Below are 27,704 nucleotides of genomic sequence, written 5' to 3' on the forward strand. Positions count from 1 at the left end.
ATACGATTGTGTGAGCGTTTGGGTTCAGCCAGTAGCAGAACTTGCGCCAGCGCGCTTACTCTCCATCTACCTCAGCAGCTAGCGTCCTGCGTCGCGCTTGCGATATAGCGGTGCCATCTCTGCGGCACAGGTTTTGCCGTGCTGCGCTTGCAGTCTTGTCGGGCGTTCGCAGTTGCGACGTCACGCACCTTATTTTACGGTAGGTCTAGAAGGAGTAGTCCTGTTGTTTAAGGCTACTTCTGTGACTTCTAATACCGTGTGTTCATCGCTGATAGTCTGTGACCTTGAACAGACTCAGCGTTTAATTTATGCCTGCAGCTCTGTGAATTTGGTGCACTGGGTACAGTTAGGCTGTGTGCACATGATGCGGATATGCAGCGGATTTTTCTGCACAGAAACGCTGCATATCCGCATTGTGATGTACAGTAGCCTTAAAATCAATTAAAAAAAAAAACCGCTGTGCAGACGCTGCAGATTATTCCACGCGGTTTTCCTGCGGTACAAAATCCGCAGCATGTTACTTCTTTTGTGCGGTTTTCCACCTCCCCTGTCTCCAAATCCACAGGGGGGAATCCACAGTGGAAAACCACACAAAAACCGCAGGAAAAATGGAAGAAATCCGCAGGAAAAATTCAGGTCATTTGTCTTGCGGATTTCTTCCATTCTGCATGGAAAAATCCACAGGGCTCAAAAGTCCATCTGCACTCAGCCTTAAACCCTTGTGCACATTACCGCCGTAGTGTTCTGCCTCTCTTAGCAGCGTTTTTTCCATCCACCGCACGGTGGACTCCGAGTGGCGAAGGCACTTTATTTATTTTTTATTTAGTGTCTTCCGCCACTCCTAACAACAGGGCTCGGCCGGATGAGCGCTAGTATACAGACACAGGACTCCACCCCAAGGACACAGGGTTAGAGTCCCTCTAGTCCACTAGCGCTCGGCGCCGCTGCAGCAGAGCCAGCAAGAGAGAAACAAATAAGTACCGCACTAGTGTGCACTGCACCGCTCTGGCGGAAGCCACTAACCTCCCAGACTAAAGAGGAACGCGGTAGACCTGTGCATGGCGCTGCGCTGGTGGATGCAGCCACTAGGTGCCTTGTGCTGGATGGCACAATATGGCGCTGAGAGAGGTGCTGTGACTAGGAAGCACTGTGGCACTACGCTTAGCCACTACTACAAGGCGCTGACTTACACTAAGATAACCCTACATCATGCATATCAAAGGGAAGGGGTTTCATAATAAGTCATTCACCAGCTCCATGCATCCATCATCACACACAAGTTTGACCAACTGTCTATACTAGCGCATGGTCAGGCGGCCATGCGATCCTTTTATAGCAGCGTCCTTCCGGGACCTTCCTGATGGTCCAATCCAAGCTGGAGAAGGACCTGAGCACGTGACCTCCGATCTCAAATGAGAGATCTTCCCATGGGCATGCTCAGTGTACCGAAAGGAGGACTTAGTCCCTGGAGTAGCTTGCTGCTGACCAGCATGCGTTGCTATAGCTGGACCTGATGTGGCAGAAGCAAGAAAACCCACAGTGCTAGTCTGAGCAGAGCGCCGGGACCAACGAGTCTGCTGAGCAGCCTCCTCTGCAGCCGGAGAGGAATGGGAGACCGCCGAAGGCAAGGCTTGGGATTCCTGCTGTGCAGCGACAGGAACCTGACACCTAACAGTAATAATGGTATAAACACCAGTGACACTGAGAAATCTTCACTGGTCAGAGCGCCCCCACAAGCAGTCAGGGAGTACACATAATACCAGAGTGCCCTCATAAGCAGTCAGGGTGTACACATAATACCACAGCGCCCCCCATAAGCAGTCAGGGAGTACATGAGTCGCCCTCGCTTCACCCAGGGCTGTGGGGTACTCGGTACCGGGCGGGTGTCAGGGGGATGATGTGTCACAGCAGCGGTGACCCGGTCCGTGGCCCTGGGCCTCAATATCAATGGCGGTGGTGTTTGGTTGTAATGTAAAGTTTGTGACGCCACCTGTGGTGTTCGGCAAATATGATGTTAGGCCGACGCTGCATGCAGATCCGCTGGGACTGATGGTGTGTGCAGCATAGATGGTAAAGCTCTCCACAGGCGGAGCTGTAGACCCAAGGCAGTGTATATGCTGTAATGGCGGGGAGGCGTAGATGGTGTAGGTACAGGTACTCAGGTGTAGCGGTGCGGAATAACTGGAGGACACCAGGGCGTGCGGTTCCAAAGCTTTACTCACTGTTTGCAGTTCACACACATGCCAGCCTCCGCTCTGTGTTCTCCAGGTCAGGGTTCAAGCCAACCTCCAGGCAAGATAGGTTCTCCTCTCCAGCACTCCGCCAACGTGTACCTGACTGAACGACTCCTCCAAGGCGAAGCACTCCAGTACTTAGTTACCCTGGAATGCCTCTCTCTAGGTGTTCCTAGTCTCTACTTGTATGACAGACAGCTGTAGCCTGCTTCAGGGGACTCTCACTCCAGAGTCCCGGCTCACTAATAAGGTGCTGTTGTGTCCCAAGTCTATGATGGGAGTAAGGTGTTAGCGGCTCACTACTCCACCGGTGTCTGTTGCTGGACATAAAAGATCCGATCAACCTCGGGGACCGGGCCCCGGCCTTTGCGCTCTGGACTGGAAGGGTTCTTTCTCTTACTCAACCCGCTTCCCACTGTCCTATTCTCCTTCGTTCCGATCTGTTCTGTCTCTCTTCTGGAAGGTTAGGTCATCAATCTTATCAGTCTCTTTCTATGTCTTTCCCGTGCCAGCAGCCCAGATCACTGGGACCTGCTGCAGCACGTCCCTCAGACATCCATCTTCTCTTCGTCTCACTCTCTCCATCTATCTCCCCCTTGACCTCACTCTTCCCACTCTCTTGTATCATCTTGCTCATCAATCATGATATCATGATATCATCTTGTATCATCAGGGAGTACACATAATACCAGAGCGCCCCCACAAGCAGTCAGGGAGTACACATAATACCAGAGCGCCCCCACAAGCAGTCAGGGAGTGCACATAATACCAGAGCGCCCCCACAAGCAGTCAGGGAGTACACATAATACCAGAGCGCCCCCACAAGCAGTCAGGGAGTACACATAATACCAGAGCGCCCCCACAAGCAGTCAGGGAGTACACATAATACCAGAGCGCCCCCACAAGCAGTCAGGGAGTACACATAATACCAGAGCGCCGCCACAAGCAGTCAGGGAGTACACATAATACCAGAGCGCCCCCACAAGCAGTCAGGGAGTACACATAATACCAGAGCGCCCCCACAAGCAGTCAGGGAGTACACATAATACCAGAGCGCCCCCACAAGCAGTCAGGGAGTACACATAATACCAGAGCGCCCCCATAAGCAGTCAGGGAGTACACATAATACCAGAGCGCCCCCACAAGCAGTCAGGGAGTACACATAATACCAGAGCGCCCCCACAAGCAGTCAGGGAGTACACATAATACCAGAGCGCCCCCACAAGCAGTCAGGGAGTACACATAATACCAGAGCGCCCCCACAAGCAGTCAGGGAGTACACATAATACCAGAGCGCCCCCACAAGCAGTCAGGGAGTACACATAATACCAGAGCGCCCCCACAAGCAGTCAGGGAGTACACATAATACCAGAGCGCCCCCACAAGCAGTCAGGGAGTACACATAATACCAGAGCGCCCCCACAAGCAGTCAGGGAGAACACATAATACCAGAGCGCCCCCACAAGCAGTCAGGGAGTACACATAATACCAGAGTGCCCCCACAAGCAGTCAGGGAGTACACATAATACCAGAGCGCCCCCACAAGCAGTCAGGGAGTACACATAATACCAGAGCGCCCCCATAAGCAGTCAGGGAGTACACATAATACCAGAGCGCCCCCATAAACAGTCAGGGAGTACACATAATACCAGAGCGCCCCCACAAGCAGTCAGGGAGTGCACATAATACTAGAGCGCCCCCATAAGCAGTCAGGGAGTGCACATAATACCAGAGCGCCCCCACAAGCAGTCAGGGAGTACACATAATACCAGAGCGCCCCCACAAGCAGTCAGGGAGTACACATAATACCAGAGCGCCCCCATAAGCAGTCAGGGAGTACACATAATACCAGAGCGCCCCCACAAGCAGTCAGGGAGTGCACATAATACCAGAGCGCCCCCACAAGCAGTCAGGGAGTACACATAATACCAGAGCGCCCCCACAAGCAGTCAGGGAGTACACATAATACCAGAGCGCCCCCACAAGCAGTCAGGGAGTGCACATAATACCAGAGCGCCCCCACAAGCAGTCAGGGAGTGCACATAATACCAGAGCGCCCCCACAAGCAGTCAGGGAGTGCACATAATACCAGAGCGCCCCCACAAGCAGTCAGGGAGTACACATAATACCAGAGCGCCCCCATAAGCAGTCAGGGAGTACACATAATACCAGAGCGCCCCCACAAGCAGTCAGGGAGTACACATAATACCAGAGCGCCCCCACAAGCAGTCAGGGAGTACACATAATACCAGAGCGCCCCCATAAGCAGTCAGGGAGTACACATACACTGCACTAATGTAGAATCCACACTACAAATATCAGACATTAGGGAATAACACAAGTCACAATACAGACAGGAGTGAGGTCTTGACCCCAGGAGCTACAGGCTGAGAACATGGCTAAAGTGCCTTCACTAGACCCCTGTACACCTGTATACTGTGGCCCAGACTTTATAGTGAAGGGACTGGAGTGATAACAGTGGGGAAAGCAGCGCTCTGTGTGTAGAGCCGGACTGCCCCCATCACTACAGTAGGACTACAGAGCCTGGCTCCTTCCTCACACGTGACTGGTCACATGGTCATGACATCATCACAGGTCCTTTCCCCCTTCCCTCTTTCACCTGCCATGTCTGAGGCTCACGCTGCAGTGTCCGCCTCGGGGCTGTGCGCGGTGTCCCTGCTCTGCTGCCTCACCCTGGCGTGTTCTTACGTGGGCAGCTTGTATGTGTGGAAGAGCGAGCTGTCCAGGTAGAGTAGCAGGTCCGGCGGAGGGAGCCGCATCCCCGGCTGCAGCACCTGCTGTGTGTGACACCTGTCTGTTTCCTGTCCCCAGAGATCACCCTGCGGTCATTAAGAGGAGGTTCACCAGTGTGCTCATCGTGTCCTCCCTGTCCCCTCTGTTTCTATGGGTTTGGAAAGAGTTAACAGGCTTCAAGGTAAATACAATAGTGTGTGGTGACCACCTCTGCCGTCTGCCCCGCCGGAGGTCCATCACCGCCTCTGCCGTCTGCCCCGCCGGAGGTCCGTCACCGCCTCTGCCGTCTGCCCCGCCGGAGGTCCGTCACCGCCTCTGCCGTCTGCCCCGCCGGAGGTCCGTCACCGCCTCTGCCGTCTGCCCCGCCGGAGGTCCGGCACCGCCTCTGCCGTCTGCCCCGCCGGAGGTCCGTCACCGCCTCTGCCGTCTGCCCCGCCGGAGGTCCGTCACCGCCTCTGCCGTCTGCCCCGCCGGAGGTCCGTCACCGCCTCTGCCGTCTGCCCCGCCGGAGGTCCGTCACCGCCTCTGCCGTCTGCCCCGCCGGAGGTCCGTCACCGCCTCTGCCGTCTGCCCCGCCGGAGGTCCGGCACCGCCTCTGCCGTCTGCCCCGCCGGAGGTCCGGCACCGCCTCTGCCGTCTGCCCCGCCGGAGGTCCGGCACCGCCTCTGCCGTCTGCCCCGCCGGAGGTCCGGCACCGCCTCTGCCGTCTGCCCCGCCGGAGGTCCGGCACCTCCTCTGCCGTCTTCCCTGCCGCAGCGCCTCCTCTGCCGTCTTCCCTGCCGCAGCGCCTCCTCTGCCGTCTTCCCTGCCGCAGCGCCTCCTCTGCCGTCTTCCCTGCCGCAGCGCCTCCTCTGCCGTCTTCCCTGCCGCAGCGCCTCCTCTGCCGTCTTCCCTGCCGCAGCGCCTCCTCTGCCGTCTTCCCTGCCGCAGCGCCTCCTCTGCCGCCTTTCCCCGCCGGAGCGCCTCCTCTGCCGCCTTTCCCCGCCGGAGCGCCTCCTCTGCTGCCTTTCCCCGCCGGAGCGCCTCCTCTGCTGCCTTTCCCCGCCGGAGCGCCTCCTCTGCTGCCTTTCCCCGCCGGAGCGCCTCCTCTGCTGCCTTTCCCCGCCGGAGCGCCTCCTCTGCTGCCTTTCCCCGCCGGAGCGCCTCCTCTGCTGCCTTTCCCCGCCGGAGCGCCTCCTCTGCTGCCTTTCCCCGCCGGAGCGCCTCTTCTGCCGCCTTTCCCCGCCGGAGCGCCTCTTCTGTCGCCTTTCCCCGCCGGAGCGCCTCCTCTGCTGCCTTTCCCCGCCGGAGCGCCTCCTCTGCCGCCTTTCCCCGCCGGAACGCCTGCCGGTAACACTTCTCTTGTCTGTCATGCTGCAGCGCGCCGTCACCCCCTTGACGGTCTATTCTGCTCAAGTGCAGAAGTATAACGATTGCAGACACTGTATGTTTGCAGCAACAGCCTTTTGTCTGTGATACTTCATCTTCCTACAGGGTTTTTTCTTCTTTTGCAACTATTTTGTTTTTTTTTTTTTTTTTGCCCCTTCCAAGAAATTGCTCCACTTTCTCCTACATTAGAAACTCAGCGTGTGCAATTCTGTGTTCTCTCTAGACAGAGGCAGCCATACTTTCTCTCATGGGTTTCCGCTTAGACGGGATCTTCACAGCAACCTTGTTACCGCTGCTCCTTACCATGGTAAGACGGGACGTCACGGCACTGGCAGCCTCACGCTTCATTTTCATGTTGCATTTATCACCTTTTCTTGTCTTCAAATGCAGATTTTGTTCCTTGGCCCTCTGGTCCAGCTGTCTCTGGATTTCCCGTGGGGTTTTCTTGATGGCTTGAAAGTTGCTTTTGGTAAGTATTTCTCTCTGAGTGCGACCATGGCACTAATGTAGGGACACTCTGTATGGCACTTTCATCCTGGGTCTTTTTTTTTTCTTGTCCTTGCTTGCAACCTGCAGATCCCTGTTTCTGGATGCTCTGTTTCACTGACATGCGATATGGCTTCGTAACCAGGTGATTGTGCCTCTTACAGAGGAGTTGGTCTTTAGAGCCTGCATGTTGCCCATGTTGGTACCATGTACTAGTCCAGGCACAGCTATTTTTACGTGTCCACTATTTTTTGGCATTGGTAAGTATAGAATTATATAAATGTAGTTTCCATTTACATATCTTTTCTGTTGCAAATTTTCAGATTTGTCCCACAACACACACGTTACATTGATTAACCCCTTACCCCCAAGGGTGGTTTGCACGTTCATGACCGGGCCCTTTATGAGGTGGTAACTCTGAAACGCTTCCATGGATCCCGGTGATTCTGACATTGTTTTCTCATGACATATTGTACTTCATGTTAGTGGTAAAATTTCATTCAAATAACTTGCATTTATTTGTGAAAAAAACGGAAATTTGGCAAAAATTTTGAAAATTTTGCAGTTTTCCAACTTTGAATTTTTATGCCCTTAAATCACAGAGGTATGGCACACAAAAAACTTAATAAGTAACATTTCCCACATGTTTACATCAGCACAATTTTGGAACCAAAATTTTTTTTTTTTTGTTAGGAGGTCATAAGGGTTAAAAGTTGACCAGCGATTTCTCATTTTTCCAGCACCATTTTATTTTTACGGACCACATCACATTTGAAATCACTTTGAGGGGTCTATATCAGGGGTCCCCAACCGCCGGTCCGCAGCCCAGCACCGGGCCGCTGCAGTGCCCTTGCCAGTCCGCGGACACAAGGGGAGCCAGGGGCGGTCAGTGGCGTAGCGGGGGCTGGGGCTGCGCGCAGCAGTTCTTAGCGGCGTGTGTAGCGGCGGCCAGGGAGCGATCCAAGCAGCTCCGCTGCCTGCAAGAGGGAATAGCAGGAGCGGAGCTGCAAGGACCCGTCCACTGCGTCCAGCTTCCTGCCCGCCGCCCGCGCTTCCTGTCTGACTGACAAAGAGAGGAGCGCGCCGCTGCTGTGTCAGAGCGAGGAAGCGCGGGCGGCGGGCAGGTGAGAGGAGAGACGTGGTGTCTGTGTGTATGTATAATGTGTGTGTGTGTGTATGTATGTCTGTCTGTGTGTGTACATGTATGTCTGTGTGTGTGTGTGTTTGTCTGTGTTTGTGTAGCCTGGCCCTGGAGGAGATGGGGACATGAGGAGAAGACCGTGATTGGGAGAGAAGGCCATGAGGGGGTAATGGGAGAAGGCCATGATGGGAGTGATGGAGAGACGGCAGTGATGGGGTGAAGGCAATGATGGAGAGACGGCAGTGATGGGGTGAAGGCAATGATGGAGAGACAGCAGTGATGGGGTGAAGGCAATGATGGGGAGAAGGGAGTGATGGGGTGGTGGCAATGATGGGGAGAAGGGGTGATGGGGTGAAGACAATGATGGGGAGAAGGGAGTGATGGGGTGAAGGCAATGATGGGGAGAAGGGGGTGATGGGGTGAAGGCAATGATGGGGAGAAGGGAGTGATGGGGTGGTGGCAATGATGGGGTGAAGGGAGTGATGGGGTGAAGGCAATGATGGGGGTGATGGAGCACTCATTCAAAACCTATGGTGAGTTGAGTCACATTATAAATGTTATTTAATTATAAGTATGCACTGCTACACCACAACCGTGTCCATAGCCCTGCCCCCTTATGACCAAAGCCCCGCCCCTGCCACACCTCCATCCCCGCCCTGCCGGGCCATGGAAGAATGGTCTTGCTTGAAACCGGTCCCTGGTGCAAAAAAGGTTGGGGACCACTGGTCTATATGATAGAAAATACCCAAAAGTGACACCATTCTGAAAACTGCACCCCTTAAGGTGCTCAAAACAACATTCAAGAAGTTTATTAACCCTTCAAGTGCTTCACAGGAATTTTTTGAATGTTTAAAAAAAAAAATGAACATTTAACTTTTTTCACAAAAAAAATACTTCAGGTCCAATTTTTTTTTTATTTTACCAAGGGTAACAGGAGAAATTGGACTGCAAAAGTTATTGTGCAATTTGTCCTGAGTACGCTGATACCTGATATGTGGGGGGGAACCACTGTTTCGGCGCATGGCAGAGCTCAGAAGGGAAGGAGCGCCATTTGACTTTTTTAATGCAAAATTGGCTGGAATTCAGATGGAATGCCATGTCACGTTTGGAGAGCCCCTGATGTGCCTAAACAGTGGAAACCCCCCCCCCCCACAAGTGACCCCATTTTGGAAACTAGACCCCTTAAGGAACTTATCTAGATGTGTGCTGAGCACTTTGAACCACCAAGGGCTTCAGAGAAGTTAATAACGCCCGGGCGTGAAAATAAAAAAATCATATTTTTTTCCACAAAAATGATGTTTGCCCCCAATTTTTTATTTTCCTAAGGGTAACAGGAGAAATTGGACCCCAAAAGTTGTTTTGCAATTTGTCCTGAGTATGCTGATACCCCATATGTGGGGATAATTTTATTATTTTTCCCTAACTAACGGGGTGATAACGGGGGGTTTGATTTACTATTTATGGCGGTTTTTATGTTTGGCAGCTGTCATATGCTAAGTAAAAGACGCTTTTTATTGTAAAAATAGTTTTTGCATCACCACATTTTGAGAGCAATAATTTTTCCATATTTGACCCACCGAGTCATGTGAGGTCTTATTTTTTGAGGGACGAGTTGACATTTTTTATTGGTACCATTTTCGGGCATGTGACATTTTTTGATCGCCTTTTATTCTGTTTTTTTGGACGCAGAATGAACAAAAACCAGCGTTTCATGAATTTCTTTTGGGGGGTGCGTTTACACTGTTCCGCGTGTGGTAATATTGATAAAGCGGTTTATTCTTCGGGTCAGTACGGTTACGGCGATACCTCATTTAGGTCTTTTTTTATGTTTTGGCGCTTTTATGCAATAAAAACAATTTTATATAAAAAATAATTATTTTTGCATCGCTTTATTCTGCGAGCTATAACTTTTTTATTTTTTCGCTGATGACGCTGTGTGGCAGCTCGTTTTTTGCGGGACAAGATGACGTTTTCAGTGATGCCATGGTTTTTATATCAGTCTTTTTGATCGCGCGTTATTGCACTTTTTGTTCGGCGGTATGATAATAAAGCGTTATTTTTTTGCTTTGTTTTTTTATTATTTTTTAAGGGGTTTCGCTAAAGAGGTTAACAAATGGGACAGTTTTATAGGGCGGGTCGTTATGGACGCGGCAATACTAAATATGTGTACTTTTATTGTTTTGGGTTTTTTTTTTTATTTCTAAAAAATGAATTTATTAGGGTTTTTTTTTTTTTTTATAAATTATTTACTCTGTCGCCTCATTGGGGGACACAGAACCATGGGTGTTATGCTGCTGTCCACTAGGAGGCGACACTATGCATAATCTGAAAAAGATTAACTATGGCTCCTCCTCTGCAGTATACACCCCTGGACGGCGTCCGCCTTCTCCAGTTTTTGCTTAGTGTCGCAAGGAGGCACACCTTTTTTCCGTTTTTCTTTTTCGTCCGGATACAGATTTTTAGGGGTGCCCAGTTGAAGTGGAGATGGCTATTCCCCATGTCGCTCCTTCCACAGTCCCTCGGGTACTGGTCCAAAGTTGAGACCCCTCTCCTTCCCCAACCCCTTTGGGGTCTGGGTTGAGGTCGAGGCGAGGATGAAGACCCCCTGACGGTGACAGACGCACCCTCCCTAATGCCCCTCAGGGGGCATTAGGTTGAGACACCTCAGGTAGAGTCGGTGAATAGGTAGCAGTCTGCACCAGGGACCCCAGACCAGCTGTGGGATCCTGCTGGGGCCGGGGGAGGGTGCAGGCAGACATGGAACAGCAGAGACAGGGCTCCCTGCGCCCCGTCTCTGCAGCAGCAGCGGCCTCATAGCGCCTCACAGGGACCCCTAATCAGGAACCGCTACCCCCACCGCGAGCCAGTCGCCCATTCCGGGGGGGTCTGGTGCAGATCCGACCCCCTCCCGGACTACCGCGCCGCCCTGGAGCCCTTCTGGGCATCAGATCTCTACTTGAGACCGCGGCTTCGGCCTAGCTGAAGCCGCCGCCTTTTCTCCGCCCGCCCCCCCGATGACTAAAATGATACTCTATAGTGTCAGAGGAGGGGTGGATCGAGGCAGAAAGGGTGCGTTTTTACATAGCCCAGCACGCCCTTTTCAGCTCTCCGCCCCAGCTCTCCGCCCCCTCCTTTCTCTCCTCAGCGTCCCGGTGGCCATTTTTTGGCTGCAGGCCATATCCCACAACGGACGCATGCAGCAAGCAGGAGAACCACAGCAGTCTCCGGGGGGCACAGAACTGTAAATTGGCGCTGGACCTAGGAGCACACTGGTGGGGTAAGATCACAGCTGGGTTCTCTTTACTCAGCTGTGAATCCATATTACCTATACGGCTCTCTGTGAGTTCCTCTGCGTAGCCACCCCTGTAGCATCCCTGAGAGCCAGCGTCTGTGCACTATGCCAGGCTCAAGAAAGAGAACCAGGCAGGACTGTTTCTATGCATTCTGCGCAGCCTGCAAAACCACTCTCCCCAGTGGCAGCACGTAGCCGCACTGCCGGGATTGCATCCAGAACTCTGGGTCAGAACCCCAGGGAGTCCCTACCAATGCTTCAGTATCAGATACCACGCTGGAATGGGTTACTCAGATGTCACAGTCTATGACACAGTCCATAGATAACTTAACCGCTACATTGCTGCAAGCTCTGCAGGGTTGTGGCTCTGCTGTGAACGTTGCCCAGCAAACGGACAGCTTGTCTCAGGAACATGCTGTTTCCGACTCTCACAGACGTAAACGGACCCACAGGTCGCGATCACCTGCGTCGTCCTATAGCACACGGTCAGCCCCCCCAGGGAGAGGCACCATCATTCCAGGTCACCTAGGCAGTCCCCTATCAGTGACAGACAATGCAGTTCTCCACAGAGATCCCCTACCACATCGCCCACCAGGGAACGTCTTAGCGATACACAGGATTCGGAAGGCATCTGTGACTCCGACTCAGACAACGAAACGGAGAGGTCTGTGGTACCTTGTCCCCCTAGCAATACAGCGCTAGTTGAGGACATAATTTCTGCCATCCATCAGGTGCTGGAAATTTCAGATCCAGCCTCGGAAGCCCCAGGACATAAGATTTACTTTGAAAGTGTTCTGAAACCGCCTAAGGTCTTCCTTAATCACCATGAGTTTCAAATGATACTTACTAAGCAGTTTTCGCAGCCCGAGAAAAAATTTGCCAATTGCAAATATCTGGAAGTGAAGTAACCCTTCACCCTCATGATTTTCATTTGGTCAGACATGCACTGTGAGGTCTTATATAGACAGGTGTGCGTCTTTACAAATCAAGTCCTCTCAGTTTAATTAAACACAGCTGGACTCCAATGAAGGAGTAGAACCATCTCAAGGAGGATCACAAAGAGATGGACAGCATGTGACTTAAATATGAGTGTCTGAGCAAAGGGTCTGAATACTTATGACCATGTGATTTCAGTTTTTCTTTCTTCATAAATTTGCAAAAATTCCTACATTTGTTTTGTTCAGTGAAGATGGGTACAGATAATGCATTAATGAGAAAAAAAATGACCTTTTTAATTTACCAAATGTTCGCAATGAACCAAAGAGAGACAAATTTAAAGGGGTCTAAATACTTTCCGTACCAACTGTAGACTAAGTTAATTGAACCCATAAATGCAGTAACATTAATAAAATGTACGGAGTTCAAGGTCAGTGTCGAGTTAGGTTATGTGCATACATCTTTTCCAGGAGGCTAACCCATTGAATTTTTTGAAGAGGAAGGTGATTCCAAAAATGCTGTTTTTTTCCTGAAGCATCTTTTTTTAGAGTTTTTTTTTTAGCATCCAGATGCCATCCATTTACATGGACTGATCTGAGAAGCTGTTATAAAGACTGATGAAACTCAGTTCATTTTTCTTGCACGTGAAAATAAAATGGACATATGAATGAACCCTAAGGAAAAGAAAAACTCCTCTAAAGAAAGCGTTTCCTATTAAAGTGGTTGTTTGGGATTTTAACATTGTTGGCCCATTTCTAGGATAGGACATAAATGTATGACCCATTTGGGTGTGACACCTGGCACCCCGTTGATCAGCTTTTCCAGGTATTGGCCTGCAACTGCTCATATGCTGAGCAGCACAGCAACGTCTACAGAATAGTGGCCGTGGATGGAAACTGCACATCCACCCTCTGTTGATTTGAATAGGGCACTGATGTGCAGTACCCGGACTTGGCCACTCTGCAATCAACTGCGCTGTGCTGTGCAGCTCCGCAACTGGGCTGACAGCGGGAACAACTGATCCACGGGGGTGCAGAGTGTCGCACCCCCATCGATCAGACATTGATGACCTATTCTAAGGATAAGTCAATGTTAAAGTCCCAGACAACCCCTTTAAATGAATGAATTCACCTCTGCTATACCTGTAGCTTATGTACTAGAAAAGAGAACACCCTTTTGTTCGGACACACAGAACCTTGTGCTGCTTAAGTTGATGAAGAAGGCGATGATGATGGGTTCATGATATAGTGCCTGACTAGACAAAGCCGCTTTACAAGACTTGATTATGAATGCAGACACTGACTATTTCTATCATTAATAATACTGGGTGCAGGTTGTGCTCTTCTTGCTCATTGCTGAGATAACAGATGGGCCTGTCCATTCACGTCTCTTTCCACCACATTTTGGTAACCAATGAAAGCATTGATCATCCCCGGGACAATTGTTGGCTATGAGTCATCTCTATAAGCTCAGCATTTATTTATTAAGTGCTTGGATAATAATTGAAACAAAACAAGAGAAACTTTCTTTTATTAGAGTTTTGATTTATCTGGTGAAAACTGGTGGCATTGCAAAATGAACAAAACGAACTGCCTAATACTGGATAGATGTACGAACAGAGCATCAGAAATAGGAAAGTGAATCAGTGTCATGTGGAAAGGGTAGGAGTAGCTCAGAATTAGGGCTCATTCCCACTTGCAATGAAATCGGACAAATGCAAATCCGATTAAAAATAAGATGCGTCAATTCTGGCACTTAGCCTCGCACTTCTCACATGCCCTGCAGCGGTGGCAAGTGTGGTGGTAGTTGGGGGGGTTGATGTCACCTTTGTATTGTCAGGTGACACCAAACCCCGAGGTTAGTAATGGAGAGGCGTCAATAAGACTCCCCTATTACTAAGCCCATTGTATGAAAACACACACACCCAGAATAAAGTCCTTTAATTGAAAGAAAGACACCGATTCCTTTAATACATCTGTGCATCTATCCTATGTGTATTTACTGTATGTAATCCATCTATTCTACGATGTCGGCTCCTGCTGTGATTTTACACTTCATAGCTGCTGAATTGCCGGCTTTTATTCTATCTAATATATCACACACTCAGGAACAGGCACCGTATTCTGCTTTAACAGTGTAACTTTACGTGATAACAAACAATCCATGGCAATTTCAGTACAGCACAAGTTCATGTTTTCAGCCTGAGCTTTCCCTCTCAATGCTGGCTCCTCTAGCCTGTGAGATGCTCTTTCTGGCTCTGCAATCCCCATATTCCTGCACCCACTTTCCCGTACTGGTTCCCACTATGGCTCCCCTTCACTGGGAGATGAAAACGGTTCCTCTTTCCTGATTCGAGCCATAGGCTCGTATTCTTTATGGGACATCATTGTACCAAGTGGCGGCTGACAGCATTCTTCTTTCCTAAGCGTTCTGTGCCTTTCTGTACGGTGTGGCCCTCTGGCCTATTCTGCCTTCTCCTGAACCACTCTCCAACACTTTCTTAACTTTACACTAATTGTGGTCACTAAATCCTATAAGGATAGAAGCGCTACAATCCCTCCCCCATTATGTAGCAATGTCCCCCATTGTGGGTGCATCCTGGTTTATGAAACACCCCTTTAAGCCGCCTCCATGGAAAGGGTGTCCCGTAGTTCTCACCTCAATAAGGAAAACAGCCTCCAACCGAATCTGTCTGGGAGCTGTAGTGGGATGCAGGAGAGTCGTCTTCTGTTAATGGTTGACTTGGGAAACCCTTGTCCACACTCCATACACACTCATAGGTGATGAGGTTGGAACACTTAGCCATTTATTCCCCTCTATAAATAAATCTGTTAATGTTGTCAAGTAACAGCAAAATAAATAGTATTACACAATATACAAATACAGACACAAGATGGGGTTGGCAGTAAACTTGAATGTTAGGGATGGCGCTTCCCCTTTAAATCACATGCACAATAGCATCACTTAAACTACAAATGACTGCACCAATGGAAACACCACATTCTAATGTTGGTGCCCAGTTGCCACAGATGTTGGCACGCTTGCAGAAACAGTTGGTGCACTCAATATAATAAACAAAATTCCCTACATGGCTTGCCCTATTATAATTCCTCATGCATTGAACCACAAATCCCAGCAATGCTCCATTATAGCTAGCTTTAATACACTTCCCAACAGTGGATTCACAAGTCCTTGTAGTAGCTACTCCGTAATGTAGCAGTTCGGCCATCACACAAGCTTCCAGCCTATGAGTTCAGCTGTGTCATCATACTGACTATTAACTTCATTCAAGCTGTCAAAGATAAGAATACTCATTAATAGTTGGAATAATATTCAATTATTTATTTTTCAATTTCCTATCAGTATGTATTTGGAGTGTGGGAGGAAACCGGAGAACCCGGAGGAAACCCACGCGAACACAGGGAGAACACACAAACTCCTTGCAGTTTTCTTTGGTTGGGTTTGAACCCTAGCGCTGCAAAGCAACAGTGCTAACCACTGAGCCACCGTGTTGCCCAATAGTCTTCAATGTGGCTCTAATTATGATAGGCCTCATGACGAAGACATAAATTAATATAGAAGTCACTTCATCTGTGAACTCTTCTCAGCACAAAAAGTCTGGTAAATGTCGAGAACAGATTCCAAGCCCGGAATCTGCTTCTTTATGCAGCAGGAAACTCACATTATTCCGTGAGTATGTCTGACTGCGGAAAGTCCTATAAGTGATATGTCCATAAGTGAGTACAGAGACCGAGCCCGGAATCTGCTTCTTTATGCAGCAGGAAACTCACATTATTCCGTGAGTATGTCTGACTGCGAAAAGTCCTATAAGTGATATGTTCATAAGTGAGTACAGAGCCCGAGCCCGGAATCTGCCTCTTTATGCAGCAGGAAACTAGCATTATTCCGTGAGTACGTCTGACTGCGGAAAGTCCTATAAGTGACATGTCCATAAGTGAGTACAGAGCCCGAGCCCGGAATCTGTCTCTTTTTTTCTGACATGTTTTCGTCTTGTAGAAGAGTCGTCACATCTGGCTGGATTCTTTATTCATTGACAGATCACACTCAGGCCTCTCTCTGGAATAGTGATCTGCAGAAATAACAAATATGACTGATTATGACTGAAGATGAAACAACTGGATATCATATATAAGTGGCATGCAATGTACTCCTGGTTACTGAATTATTGCCTTGCAAGAAAAGATTTAAGATAATTGATATTTGCTCATTCTTGGGTTAGGACTATACCCTCTATTCATATAGAGATGGCTGTCAACAAACTTCAGAATGGAGATTAATTACTTTTTGGTGATTTTAACATTGATTCAAATGGTTACTTAGACTCGACTGCTCAGACAGGGTAACTATCCCAAATATTAGACTAATGGCTAAATAAAGAAGAACTACAAGATGTATGTCGGTGTCTAAACATCTCTTCAAGGCAGATCACACACTACTCCGAATCATTACTAGAATGAAATTTGGTTCTCACAATTATATTCTCTTTATCAAAAATGTAAAAAATGGCTACTGGTCAAAAGACACAATCTGACCATTCCCATCTTATCGTACCTTTAAGTTTTCCTCAGGTCCAGCCATAAAAAATTCCAATTTAAGGAGATGCAACTATTATCGCCTTCAGGAGACAATCTATAAAGAAAAAATAGAATCAGGATTATAAAATGATTTTATAAAATAATACAGAAGGCTTATCTATATATACAGTAGAGCATTAAACCTGACGTATTCTACCAGTACATGCGCTTCTCTCCATGAGACACACTATGACATTGTGTTACGGTGGTACTTTACTCCAGTGCAACTCCACAGAGTATTTCCTTCCCAATTTCCTCTATGCTCGAGAGACTGTGGGAAAATGGGGTAAACTTTACCCATATTTTGGATTTGTCCATTTTTAAAGGAATTGTGGAAAGAAACTTCGAACTTATTCCCATGAATTTCTAAATCCAATATTACTCCATAGTTAGTAGTATTACAGCAAGTTGTAGAAGACATTCCACCCGAATTTCAACATATCTCTTGTTACATCTTTTTGGTGATTAAACATTTAATTACAACAAAATTAAAGCAAATAATTCATCAATATCAGACGTAATGGAAGGCGCATCAACACACAATATTAGAAGTTCAACTTTGTACTTGGGTTTTAAAAAAACTTTTTTTTACCTATATTGAGTTGGATGAATGTCATGATGTAAATGTGTTTTTTTTTTAACACATGCTAAATCCACAACTTAAAAACTAAAGGAGGTGTATTACCAAAATATACCAGATATGTACCAAATTAAATGTTTGTAAATATTATGTGCAAAATGCAACATTATAATAGTCGGTTTATTCCTAATAATAATGAGCAGCCTTGACTTTACTTTCTATCCTGTAACTTCGCGTTGTTACCCCATTCTTCCCTTTTTATCGCTCCCCAGTTTATAGTCCTTGTAAACATTATTGTAAAATTTGAAAATGTTAAATAAACAATTGAACAAGATGACCGGACATTTAACTTTTTTTCACCTGTGCCGTCATTCTCCTGAAACTATCATTGCTCGTCATTTTATTCCTGGGGCTCTCAATTCTCCCTTTATGTAAATCTAGTTTTTATTTTTTTTTAAGTGGGTATGACTTTCAAAATGTTTCTCTTTTTGAGAAATATCTTGATGATCATGCCTAGTTGGCTAAAATGCTTGATAAATATACAGGAAGACATATATCAGGAATGGGGAGATACGAGAGCCACAAACAACGCCAGAAAAAGAGCGGAATTTACACCAGGCTAAAATATATGCATAATTAGTTATGGAGCTTTGTTACTCTCATGTTATGGAGCTTTGTTATGGAGATAGAGGTATTATACAGATGCTGGGGATTACAGTTACTGATTATGGAGCTAATGCTAATCCAAATTAATTCTGCAAGAGATATGAGTGGGTAATGAACATATTTCTGTATGTACCTTCAGACTCTGTCTCTGCCGTCTTGCGGTCTTTTTCAATAAAGTGGGCACATGCCAAGAAGAATCCTCCTCCAATAGCCACGGCAACGGGACAAAACATGAGGGCGTACTGTAAACGGTGGAACCTCCATAAAGCCGTGTCTGGATTAAGACTTTTGAAGGTGTTGGATATCTGAAAATATGACAAAATAAATAGTTATGTATGGTTAATGAAAGTAAAAAAAAAACATAATTGACTGGACACAGTTACACTGACAGCAGTCAATGGATAACAATGAAATCTGGTGATCATAGAACTAAAAGGTGCCTCACTGCAGATAGTGGAGGAGCTTCCATCCTCCAAACCATGAACAGCACCGGTACCAGTTTCCACAGCCCCAGCACTACACATTGTCTAGAGACAGAATAGCACAATCTCAAACACAGATATCATAATCAGAATTCGGGATTTAAACAACCCGAATAAATATGGGCATCAACCCTGTGGAGCTCCCAAACAACATTCAAACACCAAAACATGGTGCAAATACACCACCAAAGGACAAAGGAATTTTTTAAATAGAATAAAATGTTATATTCTTTAATAGCATAATAAATAAAAAAGACAATTAATGAATTAATAGTGTATATAAACAGAGCTATCCGAATATGGCCACAGATGCCAAAATGTAAAACATGATGCTACAAACAAGACAAAAGGCTACTTTCACACTTGCATTTTTTTGTGCTTCGCTGCGTGCGCAGTGCAAACGCGCATAAAAAATGCATCATGCGCACGTCAGCGCTCCCATAGACTTTGATGTGTTTTTGGGTGAATTCCGTGCGCATGCGTTTTTTTTGAGACAGGTCGGACGCACCAAAAATGCAACAGGTTGCATTTTGTGCACCTGGGTGCACACTACGAAAAAATGCATGAGCATACAAATGCATACAAATGCATGACAATGCGCACCCATGTTAAATATAGGAAAACACATGCGCATGTATGCGCAAAACGCAGCGCAAGAAAATGCAAGTGTGAAATCAGCCAAATCAAGGGAAAAGGTAATACATTATTATTGACAGTATCCCCAATCAGAATATCAGTTCAAAATAAAGTGCCAGAGCATATTCTCCAAAGATATAGGGATGACCAAATCCTAAATGCATATAGGCAATACTACAATAGCATGGAGATTTCTCCTAGTTCTCTGGTCAGTGATCTATCACATAGAACTCACCACCTAGTAAGCTAAGGGGCCATAAATACTATAAATAGTTCTTACCCATATTGATGTCCATCTGTAGCCACATGCCCCGACGCGCATTTCGCAATGGCTTCCTCGGCGGGCTGGGAACCCCGAGGATCCCTATATCTTTGGAGAATATGCACTGGCACTTTATTTTGAACTGATATTCTGATTAGGGATACTGTTGATAATTATGTGTTACCTTTTCCCAAGATTTTGTCTTGTTTGTAGCATCATGTTTTACATCTTGGCATCTGTGGCCATATTCAGAGACCTCTGTTTATATACACTATTAATTCATTGATTGTCTTATTTATTTATTATGCTATTAAAGAATATAACATTGTATTGTCTAGAGACAGGACTGATGTGACATCCTCCTTCAGCAGATGATCTATGACAACTCCAGGACATCTTGTCTTTGGAGTTCTCCTGCCGGGCACACAAGGTAAGAATAGTTTGCTGGTGCATAGCTTCCATATATTGTCCTGCTGGTTAATGTATGTGTATGGATACTACTTGTATGTTCTGAATGTCTGCTGTCTGCAGAGGTAGAATTCGCAGAAAAAATTATCATTAGGCCATGAACATTCATTTGCAGGACACAACGTTCCTAAAAGCGATTGTTCATTTTCCTAAATGTGACCACCTAATAAATTATCTAATTACTTAAAGTGGTTATGTAAAGAAAAGATCAATAATACAAATGAAAATAAGCAACTTTGCAACAGATCTTATCTTGGACTTCAGAAAGGCGGATATTAATAGACTCAGAAATAGGGTAGGAGAGGTCCAATGGTTGGATGTTCTAGAGGACAAATGTCCAAGAAGTATGAGAGATTTTCACTGCACAATCCGTAACAATTCCGAAAAGAAGGAAGAATTGGAAGTATTTAAAGAGACCAAGATGGATGAACACAGAACTTAAACACTCGCTAAAAGGGAAAAAAATAAATATATATCAAATGGAAAGATGGGGCATATCTTAAGAATAATGTATTGCTGTTTGCAGGGAATGCAGGGCAAGCGTTAGAAGAGCTAAAGCCAGTAATGAAATTAAGCTTGCAAGGTGAGGACAAAAGCAGTAACAAAGGATTTTGGGGGTATGTGAAAAGCAAAAGAAAAGTCAAAAGACAGGATTTTTACAAAATGAAAAGAGTCAAGTGGTCAAAATTGATGTTGAGAAGGCCAAACTTTTAAATTCAGATTTTGCCCCTGTGTTCTCTAAGAGAGCAAATGTAACATCAAATGATCATTGGTGTGCTATCGAAGGAATAAATTGATTCACACTATCCGTAAACAGAAATATCGTGAGAGAACACTTAGACAATTTACATTAATTTTAATTTCCTGGTCCAGATGAATTACATCCTATGATTCTAAAAGATGTAGCAAAAGAAATTGCAGAGCCACTAGGAAAAAACCTGGAAGAACAGGAAAAGTCCCGTAAGATTAGAGAAGGGCAAATGTCCCTATGTGCAAAAAAGGAAAGACGTTAGAACCAGGAAATTACAGGCCAGTGAGCCTTATTTCTATACCAGGAAAGATCTTTGAACAAATTATTAAACAGCATGTATGTCAGTACTTGGATAAGATTACAAGTAACTAACAAGAGCCAGCATGGATTTGTAGCAAACAAGTCATGCCAGACTAATCTAATTTCCTTCTATGATGGAATCTCTAACTGGGTGGATCAGGGAAATGAGGTAGATATTGTATATTTTGACTTCAACAAAGCATTTGATAAAGTATCTCATACAATCCTTATTGAAAAAATGACAAGGTATGGGATTGACAAGGCTACGGTTAGGTGGATTCATAAATGGCTCAGTGATCGTACTCAAAGAGTGGTAATAAATAACTATTTATTACCACTCTTTGAGTACGATCAGTAGCGCATCCAATTGGAAGAGTGCTTCAAGTGGGGTACTACAAGGCTCTTTCCTGGCCACAGTGTTGTGCAACATTTTTATAAATGATCTAGATAAGGGAACTGAAGGTAAACTGATCAAATTTGCAGACAATGAAAAGCTAGGAATGAAGAGCTAACAATAGAGAAGATAGAGAAAGGACTCAGAAGGATCTAGATAAACTTGAATAATGGGCAGTGACTAATAGAATTATATTTAACATGGAGAAATGCAAGAATCTACACGTGGGCAAGAAAAACTAAAATTCCAATTACGGAATGGGAGGAATAGAACTAAGCAACAGTTTGTTTGAAAAAGACGGTATACTAGTAGATCACAGACTGCACATGAGATAACAGTGTGATACAGCAGCAGCAAAAAAGGCAAATGCAGTTCTAGGATGTATTAAGAAAAGCAGAAAAGAGTCTAGATCACGTGAAGTAATTATCCCCCTCTACTCCTCTTTGGTCATACCTCATATGGAATACTGTGTCTAGTTCTGGGCACCACATTTTACAAAAGACATCGAAAAACTGGAGAAAGTTCAGAGAAGAGGTACCAGGATGGTGAGCGGACTGCAAAGTATGTTCTACGAGGAACGGTTAAAGGATCTGGGAATGTTTAGCTTGCAAAAAAAGCTAAGAGGAGACTTAATAGCTGTCTACAAATATCTGAAGGGCTGTCACAGTGTAGAGGGATCACCCTTATTCTCATTTGCACATGGAAACATGAGAAACAATGGAATGAAACTGAAAGGGAGAAGATACAGATTAGATAATAGCAAAATGTTTTTGAAAATGAGGGTAACCAATGAGTGAAACAGGCTACCACGAGAGGTGGGAGTTCTCCTTCAATGGAAGTCTTCAAACAGAGGCTTGCCAGACATCTGAGATGGTTTAGTGAATCCTGCATTGAGCAGGAGGTTGGACACGATGACCCTGGAGGTCCCTGCCAACTTTAACATTCTATGTTTCTAGGATGTTCAAATGGAAAAAGATGTATGAATGTAGCTTTAAAGTGATGTGAAAATATGTAAAAGTTATTTACCAGCCTGATGACATAGGAGCTTCCGACAGTCCCCAGCTCGGACACTATCATAAATATGGCTTGTGCTGTTGATCGTCTTGCAGGAGATACTACATACTGAAACAAGAGAATATTCTGAGTGAGCAGAAGTAAGTCACGGGACGCAGCAAGATAAGAGAACATTGGCAAAGTGAACATATGTGAAACAGAAGTAAAGAGCACAGTCAGCCAGGATTGAAAAAAAAGCCCAGAAGCCCGTTATGTACTGAGATTTTATTAAAGAAGTTTTTAATCTTCTTGGGCCAAGTCTATTTTGGAGTTTAGTTGGGAATTATCCAACAAATGCTTGGATACAGCCAGGATTAAGGGGCCTTGATGGGTGAAACAGAACATACAGGCTGACTACATAAATATAATTTTAGCTTTGCTAAGTTTAGCGCTTTTCTCCACTCACCTGGCGAATATCAGCCGAAACGGAGCAGTTCAGATTCAGACACATGAGTCCGATGGACATAAACACCTGCAGAGATAAGGAACAATACATATACACATTATAGAATGTAGTAGATAAGCCCCGAAAGGCAGTGGCCGCAGCTTGTAGTGGAAAAGCGAGGTGACCGGTTCCCTTTAATCCATTCATCCCCAGTTTCCATACATTCCTAGACAGCCCCCGCCATAGTCTATGATTTCTACCGCTCATTACATCCGTCCTATTTCCGAGACCCAGTAAGGTTATAAAGCAATCTACACATCAGGTACTTACATATGTGGCCACGATACTGATGTTTCCCATAAATAGAGCCACGGCCAAGAAAACGATGCAGCCGAGCAGGCCCGAAGCACAAACCATCGGGTCGGCACGAGGGTTCTTCCTATATATCTTGGCTATCTTCGCACCTGTTACAACTCCCAAGATGCCAGAGATGCATGAAATTAACCCAAAGATCGGACTGCAAAGAAAAGTGGTAAAGAGATTAGTGAAGGAGCTCGAATGAATGAAATATAAATAATTTGATACAATAATTATTTAAAATATAATTTTTTTTTAAAGAGAAAACTGGGGTAGAGGGAATATTAAATTCCCAACAGTGATTGTCAAATCAAAGTTTGGTAAACTTGTACCTGTGATAGTCACCGCCGACTTCAGTCTGATTTTGTGCGCTCTCTTGTATGATGTCCCGGGCACGGTGCAGGAAGATAAGACCGTAGGAGCTGATGGCACCGGCAGCAAACTTTACAGCCGTCATGCCAAGAGTGCAAAACATAAAGCTTGGGCTGCAGAAAGGGAAAAGGGGAAAAAAACATGTAAATAATGTAGAAGTCACGGGGTAGATCAGTGACATCAATCAGTGCACAGAAAACACCTACTTTTTAATGAGATTTTTTACATCATAAATCCATGCTCTGAAGCTCAGCGGTTTGCTGTTATTTCCCTCTGCAGCTCCTCTGGTCGGCTCTTTTACAATCACACTCATGAACAGGAGTCCTATCATGCCCAGAACAGGGGAGAGCTGTGTAGATGAAGAAGGAGACATCACATATTACAAATACAGAGGTGTCCTCAGAAGAAAAGACTAAAGGGAATTAAAGGGCATCTATCACCAGGTGTTTTCTGCAAATATGTGAGCAACATAATGTAGGGACAGAGACCTCTAATCCAGCGATATGTCACTTGTTGCTCTGCTTGGTGTAGTTTTGATAAAATCTCTGTTTTTTCTGATGCAGATCTTGCAGAGCTTCTGAATGCTGAGCCCTTTATAACTCCGCCCACACCAGCTTTTTCTGTGTACAATGTATATAGGCATAAAGCTACCAATCAGTGGGGGAAGGGGTTACACAGAGCAGGAGGACTATGTGGCATGAGACAACTAGTCCCCTCCTCATAATTTCCTGCTGATAAAACAGTGATTTTTTTTTCTAAACAACTATAAAGAGCAGTAAGTGACACATCGCAGGAATCAGGTCCTCTGCCCCTACAGAGGCCTTGCTCTCAGATTAAATGATAAAAATATACTGGCAGATTCCCTTTAAAACCATATACGAGTTATAATTAAGATTCACAGTTTGTCCACAAGATCCCTCAGACCTATTACTTACCAGAAAGGCTATTCGCCAGTCGCCAGAGAATGCCCTTGTAACTTCAGAGCCAATGATGTAACCAAGACCACTGTAATAAACAAAAACAAAGTTGTCATCATTTCTGCACACACAGAAACATATAAGTGTGCGAGTGTCTTTCTACGGCTCCTCCTTTCTGATTAAGGATTCCTCATTACTTGCGGGGGGTTGTAAGATGCCATCCATATGTCTTGTACATGCATGCATCTGCAGTGCACAATCTGGGCGGCCGGAGAAAGTCCACAACAAGTCCGCCTTGTCGGAATTCCTCTAATCAATAAATAGGTCCACACTCACCGGCCAATAAATCCTGCCACGTAATAGCAGGAAAGTGCGCGGCTGCGCCGGTCTCCCACATACAGGTCGGCAATGATTGAGGGAGCAGTAATTCTAAAGCTTGCCTGTGCTGCTCCCAGCAGTCCAGTGGTCAACAGAAAAACTGGAAAATACTGTGAAAACACAAAAAGATATTCAGTGACTATTCAAGAAACTTTTCTTCGACATCTAAAGAAATACCATAATAGAAAGATTTGTAACTTTCCCTAATTTTGAGCCGCTCCTGCTTGTGGTTACAAATACTAATGCAAAATACTGATCTAGATACAAACAGGTGAGAGGCTTTACAGCTCCTGCAGACGTCTGTGGATCATGGTCCGATCACTGACTACAATGCACAGACCACGTGATGGTGATGATCGGGTCGGAAGACCCGCGGCCTGTCCGTGCATTGCGCTCCATGATGGCATCGAGATCCACAGATGCTTCCTGGCATCAGAGGCGCGTGACCGGAAGCCATCTTCTGAGCTTCCGGCCATGACTTAGGTGTTCCGTTCTCCAGCTTCAATGGTGCAGTGCGCATGGCCGTCAGTTCAAACTATGGCTCCCGGTCATGGGCAGTGCACGTCTGAAGCCAGGTAGCGTACACCCAGCTGCAGAGGTGCAGTGACGATGCCGAAATGTGCAGCGCCCGTGTGCGGGATGTGCAGGAGCTGGCGATGACAAAAGCTCCGGAAAATTATGTTATCACTCCCACAGGGGCGTGATAACATGAAAAGGGCTGACTAGTCTGGGGCAACTAACGACCCAACACCTAGTCAGCGCCTCCATTAGCACAGGAAATGGGGACAATATGAAGGCTTTATTAACCTCATTTTTACAGATAAATATTCTACAGGGCTGGTGAGGCAGGAATTTACTCCTAGATAAGTGAGTGCTGCTGGTTGGAGGGCGTGGAAGACCTGACAGGTTCAATTTATGCTCAGTTTACCTCATTGGGAACGAAGATCCTGCCGATACTTATTGCAGACCGGACGGCCATGCATGTACACGCAATGCGTTTCCTGCTCCAGCGGTCTCCCAGGTATCCAAAGACTAGACCAAACACGACATTGCAGACTGTGAATGCTAGAATGGGAAGGGAAAAAACAGGTCAAGAAAAACATTTCTATATTATTGCAATTTTTAAATTTGAGGATTATTTAGACTGTTGCACTTAAACACTTCTCCCGTCCTCGTCACTTTAGAATAAGATTTTATATTGAAATTTTACCTAATTTTAGAAAGCTGGATCCATTGTCATCCATTTTAAAGGCGGCTTTCAGGTAAGGCATCGCTCCTGCCAGAACAAAAAGAGGAACACAAGTGATTATTGTAATCAGAGAAGTGCAGGAAGAGACGTCACAGCAACTAACGAGCCTTCTCGTTGGCCATGAAGATTTCTTTCCTTTTATGTTGCAGTTAGGGGCTTTCTACACCCTGCCCCACCGACATAACCCACTGTGCCCCTACCTACCTACAACAATGAAGAAAGCCATGGTGTTAACTATATTGATGCAGGATAGAATGACTACAGTGCTGATGGAACGTTTGCTGGAAACTCCTGTCCGCTCGTGCAGGTCCTGTGTTTCGCCGTTTTCATCCTTCTCTTTACAGTCAATGTCTATTTTCACATCATCAGCTAAAATTGGCACTTTGGTGAGATCACTGAGAGATGTCATGTTCACAGAGCCCTGCAAACACTGGAGAAAAACACAGAAGATGGTACAAATATTACATTAGTCTCAGTCTGTGGTGCTCAGTGATAATGCAGTGTATGGTATAATAAGCAAAGAATAATAAGTTAAAGTCCCGTAGGGGAACTAAAAAATAAGGTAAGAATCAATAATTCTAGAGGGAAATCTATATCTGTCCCTCTATAATCAATTGCAGGTTGTGTCTCCCCCTGGGAAAGACTTCTGTAACTCTTTAGGCTAAGTTCAGACTTACCTTTCTCTCTCTCCAACGGAAGGCGCTGATAATAATAAATAATTAACGCTTTCTATAACAAGTTTTGCAACACACAAATTGTGACTGCAACGCACAATAGAAAGTGACTGGGGTCAGGCCGTCGCCCATAGGGATACACAGGGACCGCCAATTGTGACATCATCAGCCTGTCACATAGGGTTCTAAGTCATTGTGATGTCATCATGCAGTCCATAGGTATACGCAGGGACCGCCAATTGTGACATCATAAGACTGTCACTGGGGGTTCTAAGCCATTGTGATGTCATCATATGCAACATTCCTAACTGGAGGTATTTGCTAATATTTTTACACCTACTGCATATTGAGATAGGATCGTGGAGATGGGAATACCCCTTTTATATAATAAAAGAGGAAACTATGCAATTAAACGCCATCTCTTAATACATAGCATCCACTAGTTATATATATGGCATTGTCCCTAATTATATAGCATCCTCTAGTTATATATGGCGCCGTCCCTTATTATGTAGCATCCTCTCTAGCTATGTATGGCGCCGTCTATTATGTAGCATCTTCTCTAGCTATGTATGACACTGTCCCTTATTATATAGTGTTCTCTGTAATGTTCAGTGCTATCCCATTATTACTTAGTATCATGACTTATTATAAATAGCACCGTCCTTTACATAGCGTATTCTCATTATTTTTGTTAGTCTCAGCGCCTTCTCTCTAGCACATAGTCCTCTCTTATTAGATATAAAATGACTGCTGATGGGGCAGCATCTGACTAGAAGACCAGTCCATCAGCTCCTCCATCAGAATAGAAGCTTTCCCATGCTCCATCACCCATCACTGCATTACATTATCTAACAAGCGAGGACGGTATATAATAAAGCAGAAAATAACAAAGATAACAAGAGAATTTGACATGTAAAGTACAAGTACTTTGTTGTAAAAAAAAAGGAGGGAGGCCCAGACATATTTCTTGA

At 45.8% G+C, this 27,704-nt stretch overlaps 1 pseudogene; it reads left to right on the forward strand.

Moving 5' to 3' along the window:
- Nucleotides 1-4,465: 4,465 nt before the first annotated feature.
- The window catches only part of LOC141092348 (CAAX prenyl protease 2-like), a 97,206-nt pseudogene continuing 73,967 nt past the window's right edge, over nucleotides 4,466-27,704 (forward strand).

This window comes from Dendrobates tinctorius, unplaced genomic scaffold (genome assembly GCF_039654945.1).
Source record: "Dendrobates tinctorius isolate UK_male_01 unplaced genomic scaffold, ASM3965494v1 ptg000059l, whole genome shotgun sequence".
Classification (NCBI taxonomy): domain Eukaryota; kingdom Metazoa; phylum Chordata; class Amphibia; order Anura; family Dendrobatidae; genus Dendrobates; species Dendrobates tinctorius.